Genomic DNA, 13,596 nt, shown 5'->3' with positions numbered 1-13,596 from the left:
TAGGACATTATCCCCAACACCTACAACCAAGGGCTAGTACACAGAGGAGAAAGTAGTGCCCTAATTAGGAAAATGTTTTTTTTTTTTTTTATCCCATGCTAAGACATTTTATTCTGAATACAGAAATGCAGAAAATATTTAGGAAGGAAAGGGACATAGTGAGGTATATATTTTACACGAACTATTCTAACCACCATAGAAAGGTACTGCTCTAGAACTAGAGAAAATATCTGAGGCTGAGCAGTAATTATGGCAAACTCTGAGTGTTAGGTGGATTAGAACTGGGAGCACGGGAAGTGGAGAGGGAAGAGATGTGAATGTCTTCAGCAAGAAGAAACAGGAATTAATGATCAAGTAGACGTGGGGAGGAAAGGCAGACAGAAGTGACAACCACTCTGTTTCTGACTTGAGATCTGAGGGAGATTACAGAAAGTGTAACAGATTTGGAGTCAGGGAAATTGTTTCCAGGAAGGATGTTATCAGCCAAATGGTTGAGCTGACATTCATAATCCAATATCATGACCAGGTGGTTCTATATCATTTGATACATTAATCTCATAAGAGCCACCTGGACCCCAGGTTTAACTATGGGAGTTATTGGTATACAGGTGTTAGGATGAAGCTACGTATGTAGCACAATATTCCAGGGAGTGTGTGTTGATTAGAAATAGACTAAGAAAGCAAAACATCTGTGAAATAGGTTAAAGACAAAAAAAAAAACGCAAAGAAAAAGCTGTAAAATAGTAAGTAATGAGCTCTCCGTCATAGGAGTTACTCATGCAGAAGGCACATGTCATAATTGGATAGTTGTTGCATTAGGCATAGGGCTGAGTCCACTGCAGGGGGCATCATATCAGTACATAGATATCAGAACACAAAAAAAGAAACGGATTTTTCACCACTAAGTGATCATGGATGAATTAAATGATCTCTTAAAGCCTCCATTTTTTTTTTACTTTATTCTATAAAGTATCCACAGAACTGCTGTAAATATGAAAACATCTTTAAATATCCACTTAAATATCCATTCCTTCTCCTACTTTTAATCCATACATAAAAATTTCAAGAAAGAGTGACAAAATGTTGTCTTTCATCAGTTACCTGTCCAAGTCTTCTCATTTTACAAGGCCCTCATGACCACATAACTTTAAATTCTGTTGTCATTTTTTTCTATACGGATGAGTACTTTTTTTTTGGATTTTGTAGGAGAGGTTACTGTGTTGGGAGAGGATTGAACAATACTCCCAAATCTAAAGTTCTTGTTACCACATTCTAGAAAATAGGGGGGAACTGAAATTAAGCTTCTCCCCAGCAGTTTGTGAAAGCCATTCTTTCGATCCTCTTGAATTTTGGGACTGTTGCCCATCTTTTTCTGGCATCTATCCCACTCTCTTGATTTCTGAAAGATTATCAGCACATTATATACAAACCATCATAATCTTTACAGCAGAAAATATCTTTTCCTCCTAGGTAAAACAACAAGGTTTAATTTTCTCTTACCTAAATGCCAACAAAGGAAAGAAGCCATTTAATTATTTGTCTTTTAAAACACGTTTTTCACTGCATTTGCAAAGGTTTACAAGGAATACATCTAGTGCTTAATTGCTTGTAGCTAGGGAATACAATTATTCTTCTGGAGTCTACCAAATATTTATTATGATTGCCTCTGCCTAGGTTTCAGGCTCATACCACAAAGACTGAAACTAATTGAGCCCAAACCCCAAAGCTATTAAATGATGGCAGATTCATGTTGAAAAACAGGGGTAATGTCAAGCATTTGACATGGGGGGTTGGGGGCAGGAGGAGTGGTGTTAATGTATTTTTCTGTGTGGCTAGAAAAAAACTGATTGACAGAATTCATTCTTTGCCACATAATTATGTACTTCTTTGTTGACCCATCTGGTCCCCTTAACAGTGTGCTAATACCATCATAAAACAATCAGATTAAATTGGTCTTCTGGTGATCAATGGTTAATATGGTTTCATACAAATTATTCTTAGACTGTGAAGCCTTTCCTATTAAAATTATGAGCAGAGCACTACATATTGACAGGGCCTTTCCCAATATTTGAGTGTGTGGACTAGAAATCATAAAGTCTTTCAGCATCTTTTTGACAGCATTTTTTACAGAGTATGATTCAAACTCAAAGTCTCCTGGACAACCCCTTGCTTATACCTAACATTTCTTACAGATCTGCAACCATCCATCCTTGACTGTTTTTTAACCCCCCATCTCTACTTAAAACCACACAGCCACATATTGTCACAGTAAAACGCTTACTGAAAGGAATTAAAAATGCTAACAGAAGTCCGTAACAATAGTTAAAGAGAAAAGAAGGAAAAGGGAGAGCAAATCCCAGCCACCTCAGAGTTCCAGCACTCAAAAAAAGGACCCTGAGTTGCGCACGAGAAAGCAGGTACTCATAGGAACTTCAGCTATTCTATCTCCCTAATAACTCTTGATTTCCTGTCAATACCCTAACTCAGAACCTCACCTTTCCCCTTACCCTGCAGCCAGTCCACACTGACTCCTCTTCCTAAAGCCCAGAACTGATCATGTTACTCCCCCATCTCCCCTTCCTTGATGACTTCCCATTACTTACAACAAGGTTCCTATTTCCAAGAAAGGTATTCAAGTTTTCCATATCCTTCTCCCTGCCTATTTGGGACTTATTTATTAGTGTTACTTATCATGCACTCATAACTCTAGCCACCCTAAAACGCTCCCTGGTCGTGGAGCATGACAGGCTCTTTCATGTGTCTGCCTCCTCGCTGGGAGATGTCCTGTCTCTAATTCTCTTCCCCACAGTTTTGTTATGTTCTTAAATCTATTCAATAACCACTTTGGGAAACAGTTTGAAATTACCAAGTAAAGTTAATCATATGCCTACTCTATGACCCAACCATTTCATTCTCCAATGTATACAAGAAAAACGTATGTACCTATGCATCAAGAAGCACATAAAAGGGTGCCTGGGTGGCTCAGTGCATTAAACATCCGATGCTTGATTTCAGCTCAGGTCATGATCTAAAGGTATGTAAGATGGAGCCCTGAGTCAGACTCTGCACTGACAGCATGGCACCTACATGGGATTCTTTCTCTCTCTCTGCCCCTCTCAACTATTTTTTGAAAAGGCACATGAAAGAAATGTTCTCAGCATCATTATTTGTAAGAAACAAATGCTAGTGAAAACAAACTTACATCAACAGTCAGGTACATAAGTGCAGTATACACATCAAGTAGAACACCTTTAATGAAAAACTACAATATGCAACACTTAGAAACAACATGTTAAAACAACCCAACATGGAAGAATACACACTGTGTGATTATACTCATGTCAAGTTCAAGTATGGATGGAACTAGTCTGTGGTGTTAAATGTCAGGACAATGTTTACTTGAGGGAGGAAGGATGGGCGGTAACTGGCAGGAGACATGATGCTCAAAATGTTTTACTTCTACTTCAAAATAACTCCTCTACCTATAGACTTAAGGTTTGGGTATGTTTCTGTATGTATGTTATATAGAATGAAAGGGGGGTTTTTTCCTATTTTTCAATGTCAAGATCAATTACTAGCTTAAAGTCGCAGCTGAGCTCTCTCATTCAGAATTAGTTTTTCTCTGAGTTCCCTATGGGCCCGATTTTTTCTCACTCATGGCATTTAATTAACATGCCTTGAATTTTAGGCATGATGATTACATATGACATGGGTTAGGTAATTAAAAAGACCCTTTTTAACTAAAGTAAAGAAAGAGAAAACTGGGAAGAAAGATGTGATGACTAAATCTGGGTTTTGGTGGACTCCTCAACCTAACAATGGTAAACAATTATCCTGACCAGGTCCTTCAGCTCAAGTCAAATTCCTCTTTCTCACAGGTGCCCCTTATGCAGCTATGCAATGTCTTTTTTTTTTTTTTCTTCCTTGGTGAAAAGGGTACATTATGTGGTATATTTCCAAATATTGGAAAGCAATGAGCAAAGAAGCCTCCTAAAAAATGACCCAATGTTGTGCTTCACAATATTTACAGGGACACGGTTCACAAAAACCAAGTAAGCCATCTCCCAGAGCTCAGCAGCACCATTCAGTCCTCAATTCGAGCTTTCCAGGAGCACAAAGTGAAGCTGTCAGCTTCACCTACACTTACAAACCTAGACCTGCAGAAACTCTATTGCTCATATCCTCACAATCAGACATAATTCTGCAGGAAAATCCATTTTACTGCTTCTTGTAATCCCAGGTGGCCAAGGTATCAGCCTCCTAGGGGCATGTGTAAGTTGCCTTGAAGCCATTTAGTCCTGACCCTCTTTCTCAGAGAAAACAATCCTCCTGAGACTGAGTTTTTCATAAAGTCACAGAGCAGTCCTAGATGGCTGCATCACCTAACTCTCTGTGCTCAAGCCTGTCTTGCCCTCTACCTGTACACTCCCCCCCAACACACATGTATGATGGGGCTTACTAAGGACATTCCCTATAGTATCATTCCCTATAGTACACTTTGCCCATTGTAGATAGTTGTTTCTTTACCAACTGAATGAAATATGGAACAGTGTGGAAATCATTCCCTTGGCTCAGTTTTTCAAAGTATGTGGAACGGGCCATGATTCATCTGTGCCAGAAAGATGCTTTCAGCTTTTAAATGCCCAATTGCATTTTTTTTCTTTATACAATTCCTATTTTAAATGAAGGAAGGAAGAAAAGGAAAGTAGGGGATTTCTTAAAATGTTTTTTTTTTTTTTTGAAAGAGAGCGGGGGAGGGGGCGGGCAAAGAGAGAGGGAGACACAGAATCCAAAGTAGGCTCCAGGCTCTGAGCTGTCAGCACAGAGCCCAACACAGGGCTCGAACTCATGAACCATGAGATCATGATCCGAGCCAAAGTTGGACACTTAACTGACTGAGCCACCCAGGCATGAGGAAGGGGACTTTCAAAGTTGCATTCAGCCATGCTCCCCAAACCCTGGAAGCAGGTGTTGAGCAGTGGAAATACAACCTTCACAATATTTAATCAATACTTGAGAATGCTCATTCAGGCTTCCAACAGTTCTGTCTAGTCTGCCCTTTGCTCCCCACTTCTGTGCCACAAAGTCCTCACTGACAACTAGCACCTACTTCTTTCTAACAAATGTGAGGGCTGCTTGATGTTCCTTCTTTTGATTATTTTCCCTCAGGAATGCTATAGTTTGGATTCCCACTGTTTAGACTCATTTTGTTGTATATGTTTTCTTTTTGTTTTGTTCATTTCAATCTACTCTTTTGATAAACATTTCAAACAAGAGGCTCTAAGTTTCTAAGCCACTAAATATTATTCATTTATTCACTGGAGACTTGGCTATCCCAAATCCTCCTTTATTGTTTTTATTCTTGCTGCTGCTGAGGCAAGTCTGATTTTTTCTCCCCAAAACAGACATGGATCTGGTCTTCCCTCAGGCAATAAAACACCAGGCTTTGCACTTAAGCTAGCTGCTCTAGCCAACCAACCAAACCCCAATTTTCAAAGGCTCAATGCTACAAATGTTTATCCTGGGAGACCTCCCCATCCTGTCAACGGAAGGGGAAAGAGAACAGCAAAGGCACCATAACTTCATTCAAAACAAAAGCACTCCCAGAAATTATAGGCACATTACTATCTCCACCCCTTGGCAATGGACCTGACAAATGTAGTCCCAGGAGGGCTAACTCCAAGTTACAAAAGGATGAGCATGAAATTTTGGTGGACAGTTAGCCAATTCACTCTGGTGCCCACAAAGTTCTCCCTTGACTTGTTAAGGGATTTCTAACATCCTCCTCTGCCAACTTTATTGGTCATTTAATGAAACATTTGTTGCAAATTATTATATGTTAGGCACAGTAGCAGGCCCTGGGAATATAAAGATGTGGTCCTTTCCCTCAAGATCTCAGGTTTAGTACTAAATATAGAGATTGGATTGGTAAAACAATGTATCTAAACACCCTTGGAAGACAGCTATTAATTATTAAATACATAAGTATAAATGATTAAAGGTACTTAAGAGGAGAAATACTGGGGGGTATGGAAGGAAAACAGAAGGACATGTCTTAGTGTGGAGGGGAGATTGAGGAACCAGTTCTCCAAAGAAGGGCCAATCCTTTGGTTTTCAACATTTTGTTTACTTTCTCTCAAAAATAATTTTCAATTACTATGTACCCAGTCCCATTTTTTACAGTTGACACCTGAAGTCTTTCATTGTAAATTGGATGAACAAGGCTTAATAGTCAGAAATACTTTTTCTCTTATTATTGTCACGAATTCACATTTATTTGTCTTCCCCTTAGAATTTCAGGTATTTTTTGCTTGTAAGCTTTTTAAATTTCTCATTCTATAATACATCTCTGCAGAAACACTTACCTGAAGTCAAATTCAATTTTTAAAGTATTTTCTCTAAGTATAAGACTTTAATTGTTAATGGTTGTTTTCTGGATGGTTGGTGATACTATCAGCATATAATTGATAAAGGTAGAGAACAGAGAGGTGTTTGCCCAGGGTCTGACTGCAGGGAATGTTTTACTACAAAAAGGAAGAAAGGAGAGAATTTGGGGGGATGAGGAATGCTTGGGTATCTTGGTTTGAGGGCATTTACACAATCTTTTGTATTTATCAAACTTCATAAAACTCAGTAATAAAGGGTCAAATTTTTAAAAATAAGTATATACAGATTTAGAAACTGAAGTATCATCATGACTGTTTGACATTTTTTCTTTGCAGCTCTTTTTTTCCCTTCTGAAACTCCAAAGCTTTCGTTTTAGCCTATTTTTTCTCTAAAGAGATCTGTCCTCAATATTACCTGTATTTTCCTCAAAACACTGCTACTATCTTATTTAGATTCAGCAAATTTTGGAAAAGAATTAGACTTCTGATGCTACCCAATTGAGAAGTTTACTTTCCTATTTGATAGACTGGTATTTGAAGAGACTAAACAGTACGAGTGGCAATGCATCATGCCATTAAGAGGGAAAAAAAAAATTCCAAGTATGCATAGGCATTATTTTTACTGAGTATTTTTCAGCAAGTTACTCTTTTAAATCCTAAGCATTAGAGTTAAGACTCCAGATGTTTTCTTCCAAGACATCGATAGAAGTCTATTTGACCTCAATTGTACTTTTCTTTCCTTTTTCTTTTCTATATTTTAAGTCTTAGAAGCTTTGTAAACAAATAAGGACTCTGACTTGCTGTGCAGAGGTGGAAACAAATATTGCAGTTACATAAACTAATATTGTATAACAGCCTGATGGGTCAACTATTTCACCATCAGAGAGGCAATGCCAGCATCCACATCAGTCAGCTGTCACCCCATAACCAAAATACTATCCAGAAGATGGCAGCGTAGGAGTATCCTGAAATCATCTCCTCCCACAGACCCACCAAATCCTTAGCTGCATATGGATAATTTCCCTCTGAAAAAGATCTGAAAACTAAATCAACTGCTTCTCCAAAACAAAAAGACCACATTGAGACTGGTAGGAAAGAGAGAGAGAGTGTCACCAAAACTCCCATTCCCCAGTGTGGCAACACACAATAGGCAAGAATCTCAACAGTCTGGTATTTCTCCTGGAAGAGCAAGGTATTCATGCCTCATACGAAGCACCCCAACCCCTGGGATATGCACAAGAAAGATGAGCCCCCTAAAACATCTAGCTTAGAAAATCAACAGGACTGATGTCCAGAGGTCCCAAAGTGTCAATGGAAACAGATTCCTGTTTTGAAGGGTTTGCATGCAGTCTCAACTGCCCCCAACCCCAGAGGAAAAAAACAGTAATTTGAAAAGTGGTAGGCTGTATGTAAAAAGAAAAAGTAATAAAATGTATTTGCTAACATAAAACCATCTAGTGGAGGAATGGGATACAATTGAAATTATCCCCAGAGATGGAGGCACTGGCAGGTAGCAATTTTGCTGCTAGCACAGAGCACTGGTAAGCTATCTTGGACATGGCACTTCCCGCCATGTTGCTAAGACAGGAGGAGCAGGCATTCACAGAACTATCCTGTTGCCCCACTGAAGCCAGAGAGCATGTGTAGTTGCAGCACTCTCTTGCTTTCTGGCTGGGGCAGGTAGGCATGAATTATCATGGCATTTTCTTGCTCCCTGCCTAACGTCAACAAGCATGGGAAATTGTAACATCCGCTGCTCCCTGGCTTGGACTGGTGAGTGGAAGCAATCATGGGATTCTTCTACCCTCAGCCTAAAGCTGGCGCGTGCACAAAGACAAGGCAGTCTTTCACTGCATTCCTGAAGAGCACAGAAGAACACCATCAAAACATTTTCCCACTGCCTTTCTGAAGCCCGTGAGTGTGCCCTGTGCCTCTACTTCTACCTAAAGCCAGAAGACATGCACAGTCCACACAAGGGATATTCTTGATTGCCTGGCCAAGACAGCTGGCATTCTTAAGCTTCAGAGGAAACAATGGGAAAGACTATTCTTGGCAGGCCGCCATACCTAGGGCATTACACAGACAGTGGACTTAAATGCAACCCCAGTCTTCCTGTGAAAAGCTTATGTACTTAGCCTGGAACTTCAGCCTGAGGGACAGGCTTCAGGTTCCCCACACATCCAGAGGCTAAGGGAAGTTCTCCCGGGAAAGATAATCAGAGAGACACAGTTTTTGCATATACCCTTTTGGCCTTGCTACAGTGAGAGATGAGACCTTGCAGAAAGAGTTTTTCTACACTTGACTGGAGCCCAGATTTTTACAACTGTGTTTACAACTGTTACATCTCCAGATCTCCTGATCTGGAAGTCAATAGGGTTTTAAATTGTGGCCCCATTGGATGGTATATGTTTGCAATACTTTAAAAGCTGCTGCTTGAGGGTTTGGCTTCCAATCAGCCTGAAAGTAGGTGCTACATAAGATTCTCCACCCCCAAATGGTCATTTGGGACAGGTCTCAGCACACCTTCAACAATGAGGCTATATCAAAAATAAATCAAAAAGTTTAGACAATCACAAAGATCCGAGAGACAACAAAGAGCAAGGAAAGGGTGAATGAGAAATTTCATCATCTACACGAGGCTATTCCTCAAGACAGAGGTAGCTGCCTCACCTTACACATAGAAACAAACACCAAGAGTCAGATAAAATGAGGAAAGAGAAATATATTCCAAACGAAAGAATAAAATAAAATCTCAAAAAGACCTTAATCATACAAAAATAATCAGCCTGACAAAGAATTCAAAATAACAGTTATAAAGATGCTCACTGACCTTGGGAAAAGAACAGATGAACACATTGAGAACTTTAGCAAAGAGAAAATGCAAGAAAGTACCACAGAGACATCACAGAGCTGAAAAATACAATAACTGAACTGAAAATACACTAGAAGCGTTCAAAAGCAGAAAAAAATCAGTTCAAAAGCAGGGGAAAAAAATCAATCAGTGAGCTGTTAGACAAGGCAACTGAACTCACCCAGACAGAGCAATAGAAAGGAAAAAGAATGTTTAAGAAAATGCCCCAGAGGGAGAAGAGAAAGAGACAGAAGACTTGTTTAAAGAAATAATGGCTAAAAACTTCCCTAACCTAGGAAGGAAACAGACTTCAAGATTCAGGAAGCCCAGAGAGTTCCAAAATAGATGAATCCAAAGAGAACCATATCAAGACACATTATAATTAAAAAGTCCAAAGTTAAAGAGACAATTGTAAAAGCATGAGAAAAACAAATTGTTATATACAAGGGAAACCCCTAAGACTATCAGACAATTTCTCACCAGAAACTTTGTAGGCTAGGAGTGACAGGACATATACAAAGTGTTGAAAGGAAAAAAACTTCCAACCAAAAATATTCTACCCAGCAAGTTTATCATTCAGAACTGAAGGAGAAGTAAAGCGTTTTCCAAACACACAATATCTAAAGGAGTTTATCACTACTAAACTGGCTTTACAACACACATTTTAGGGCTTAAGTTGAAAAGAAATGAAATTATTAAGAAGAAAACATACAAAAGTAAAAATCTCATTGGAAACAATAAACATAGTAAAGGCAGTAAAGGATAATCAGTTATAAAGCTAGTTTTAAGATGAACTAAAACCACAACAATCAGTTAAAGGATACATAAAATAAAAGGTGTAAAATGTGACATCAAAAACATAGAACACGGGGAAAGGGAATAAAAATTTGGTTTTGGAATATGTTCAAGTTTAAATTGCTATAAACTTAGACTATTATACATAGAATGATATATAAACCTCACAGTAACCACCAAGCAAAAAAATAAAATAAATACACACACATAAAAGTGAGAAAATTAATTACATAACACTAAAAAAGTCATCAAACCACAAGGGAGGAGAGAAATAAGGAACATAGAGGAGCAATAAAAGCAGCAAGAAAACAACTAACAAAATGGGAATAAGTACTTATCTTTTTTTTTTTTTTTTTCAACATTTATTCATTTTTGGGACAGAGAGAGACAGAGCATGAACGGGGGAGGGGCAGAGAGAGAGGGAGACACAGAATCGGAAACAGGCTCCAGGCTCTGAGCCATCAGCCCAGAGCCCGACGCGGGGCTCGAACTCACGGACCGCGAGATCATGACCTGGCTGAAGTCGGACGCTTAACCGACTGCGCCACCCAGGCGCCCCATTACTTATCTTTTAATAATCACTTTAAATGTAAATAGATTATATTCTCCAATCAAAGCAAGAGTGGCTGAATGGATAACAAGACACATCTATATAATAACTACAAGAGACATGCTTTAGAAGGACATAGGCAGACTAAAAGCAAAGGGATGGAAAAAGATATTCCAAGAAAATGGAAATGAGAAAGCTAGTGTGGCTATATACATATTGGACAAAATAGACTTTAAATAAAAGACTCAAAAATTAAAAAAAGACAGATTTGCACTACATAATGTTAAAAGGTTCAATCTAGCAAGAAGATATAATGTGCATAAATAAACATTATAAATATTCATTCCACATAGGAGCACCAAAACATATAAAAAGCAAATATTAACAGACCTCAGGGAAATACTGATAACAACACAATAATAGCAGGGGCTTTAACATCCCACTTGCATCAATGGGTAGATCACCCAGACAGAAAATCAATACGGAATCATCTTAAAGAAACTAGAAAAAGAATGAAGCCCAAAGAGTAATAAAGATCAGAGAGAAAACAGACTAAAAATACAATAGAGAAGATCAATGAAGTTCTTTGAATGGACAAAATTGGCAAACCTTTAGCTAGACTCACCAAGGGAAAAAAAAGGCTCAAAAGAAAAATAAATCATGGAATTCACAACAGAAATACAAAAAATAAGAAACTACTATGAACAACTATATGCCAACAAGTTGAACAACTTAGAAGAAATGAATAAATTCTTAGAAACTTACAATGTTCCAAGACTGAATCATGAAGAAATAGAAAATCTGAATAGACCAACTATTAGTAAGGACATTGAATCAGTAATCAACAGTCTCCGAACAAACAGAACTCTAGGACCAGACAGCTTCACTAGTGAATTCTACCAAACATTCAAAGAAGATTTAATACTTATCCTTCTCAAACTTCTCCAAAAAAAATTGAAGGGTAGGGAATGTTTCAAAATTCATTTTATAAGGCAAGCGTTAACCTAACACCAAAAACGGACAACAATACCACAAGAAAATTATAGGCTACTATCTCTGATAAATGCAGAAGCAAAAGTCCTCAACCAAACATTAACAAAATGAATTCAGCAACACATTAAAAGGAACCTACACCATGATCACATAGGATTTATTCCAGGGACGCAAGGATGGTTCAACATTTGCATATCAATCAGCATAATACACCAAAGTAACAAAATGAAAGCTAAAAATAAGATCATTTCAATAGATGCCAAAAAAAAGTGCATTTGACAAAATCCAACATCCTTTTATGATAAAAACTCTCAAAAAAGTATAGAGGGGATGTGCCACAACATGACAAAGGCCATACATGACAAACCTACAGCTAACATCATACTCAATGGTGAAAAACTGAAAGCCTTTCGTCTAAGATCATGAAAAAGAAAAGGATGCCCACTGTTACCACATAATATTGGAGATCCTAGCCACAGAAATTAGACAAGAAACAGAAGGCACACAAATTTAAAGGAAGAAGTAACACTGTCACTATTTGTAGATGACAGGACAGAATACATAAAAAAACCCTATGCTCCACTAAAAACTATTAGGACTAATAAATAAATTCAGTAAAGCTTCAGGATACAAAATTAATATACAATAGGTAGGGAAGGATCACTGGTGAGATCCCCGGGTGAGACTTGTACGCCCACCCCCATCCTGGCCCCCGGCACCCACCCAGTCATCATCAAAGTGATGCTTGTCTTCAACAACCATGGGAAACTGCATCTCTCCAAGTTCTATCAGCTCAACTTGTTATTCACAATAACAAAGCATCAGGGAGACATTCCATTTGGTATCTAATAGAGATGAAATGTTTGTAATTTCCTAGAAAAAGGACTGTTAATTGGAGACTCTGACAACAAACTGATTTTTAGGCATTATGTAACATTATATTTTGTCTTCTGGGTGGATTCTTCAGCACGTGAACTTGGCATTTTAGATCTACTTCAATGATTCATGGAAACATGAGACACGTGCTTTGAAAATGCCTGTGAACCGGATTTAATTTTCCATTGTAGATGAGGTTCACAATATTCTCGAAGAAGTGGTGATGGGGGAATGGTACTAGACACCAATATGAATGAGGCTCTTACACCAAATGATACACAAAATAAACTGGAGAAACATGAAGCTGGCTTAGAGGGGGCTCCAGCCCATGCTCTATTAGCTGTAAAGAATATGAATCTTCCTGGTATCCCAAGAAATATTATAATTGGTGACATCAGTATAGAAATGCCAAATCTGCCCTCTTTAAATAAAAAATTTTAAAGGCCACTCCCAAGTAAAGTCAGAAAAGTCATTTAATTTTACCATGCAGTTGTTTACCAAAAATAGAGGAAGAGAGTCTCAACTTTTGTTCTTGGATTTAAGTCAGGGTACTATTATAGAGGTTGTATAAAATCAGTATGGAAGCTTTTCCTGCTCAGTGATTTTGAAATTGCATTGCTCCAATGTTATATTTCTCTTTTCTAAACTGCATTCCTATGCCCACCTAAGGCATGCTTCTATGGATTGGCTACTAAAATATTTCAATAAGTGTTTGGAACATTCCTTTAAATTATGTACAATCCAAAATGTTGGTATTTTGTATGGATCACAAGTGTAGCATTCCATAATTCTTTCTATTTGTCACAATTTTTAAGAACTGAGTATGTACTGCATGAAAACATTAGGAACTTTCTTAGTTTAAATAAACTCCAGTTAAAAAGGAACTTCTCTCTTAGTTTAAATAAACTGCAGTTAAAAAGGTAACTGGACTTTTTTTTTTTTTTTAAGTTTACTTATTTTGAGAGAGAGACACACACACACACAAAGTGTGAGCAGGGGAGGGGCAGAGAAAGGGAGAGACAATTCAAAGCAGGCTCTTCACCACCAGTGTACAGCCCAATGTGGGGCTCAAACTCACAAAGCATGAGATCATGACATGAGCCGAGATCAAGAGTCGATGCTTAACCAATTGAGCCACCCGGGTG

General features: G+C 38.2%; 1 pseudogene; it reads left to right on the top strand.

The window, feature by feature from the left end:
• The first annotated feature begins 8,119 nt into the window (after positions 1-8,119).
• Positions 8,120-12,892, top strand: LOC123587500 (annotated as a pseudogene).
• The last annotated feature ends 704 nt before the right edge of the window (positions 12,893-13,596 follow it).

Source organism: Leopardus geoffroyi, chromosome D3 (assembly GCF_018350155.1).
Source record: "Leopardus geoffroyi isolate Oge1 chromosome D3, O.geoffroyi_Oge1_pat1.0, whole genome shotgun sequence".
Classification (NCBI taxonomy): Eukaryota; Metazoa; Chordata; class Mammalia; order Carnivora; family Felidae; genus Leopardus; species Leopardus geoffroyi.
Note: the sequence above shows the minus strand (reverse complement) of the source record. Positions and strands in the feature narration are given on the sequence as shown.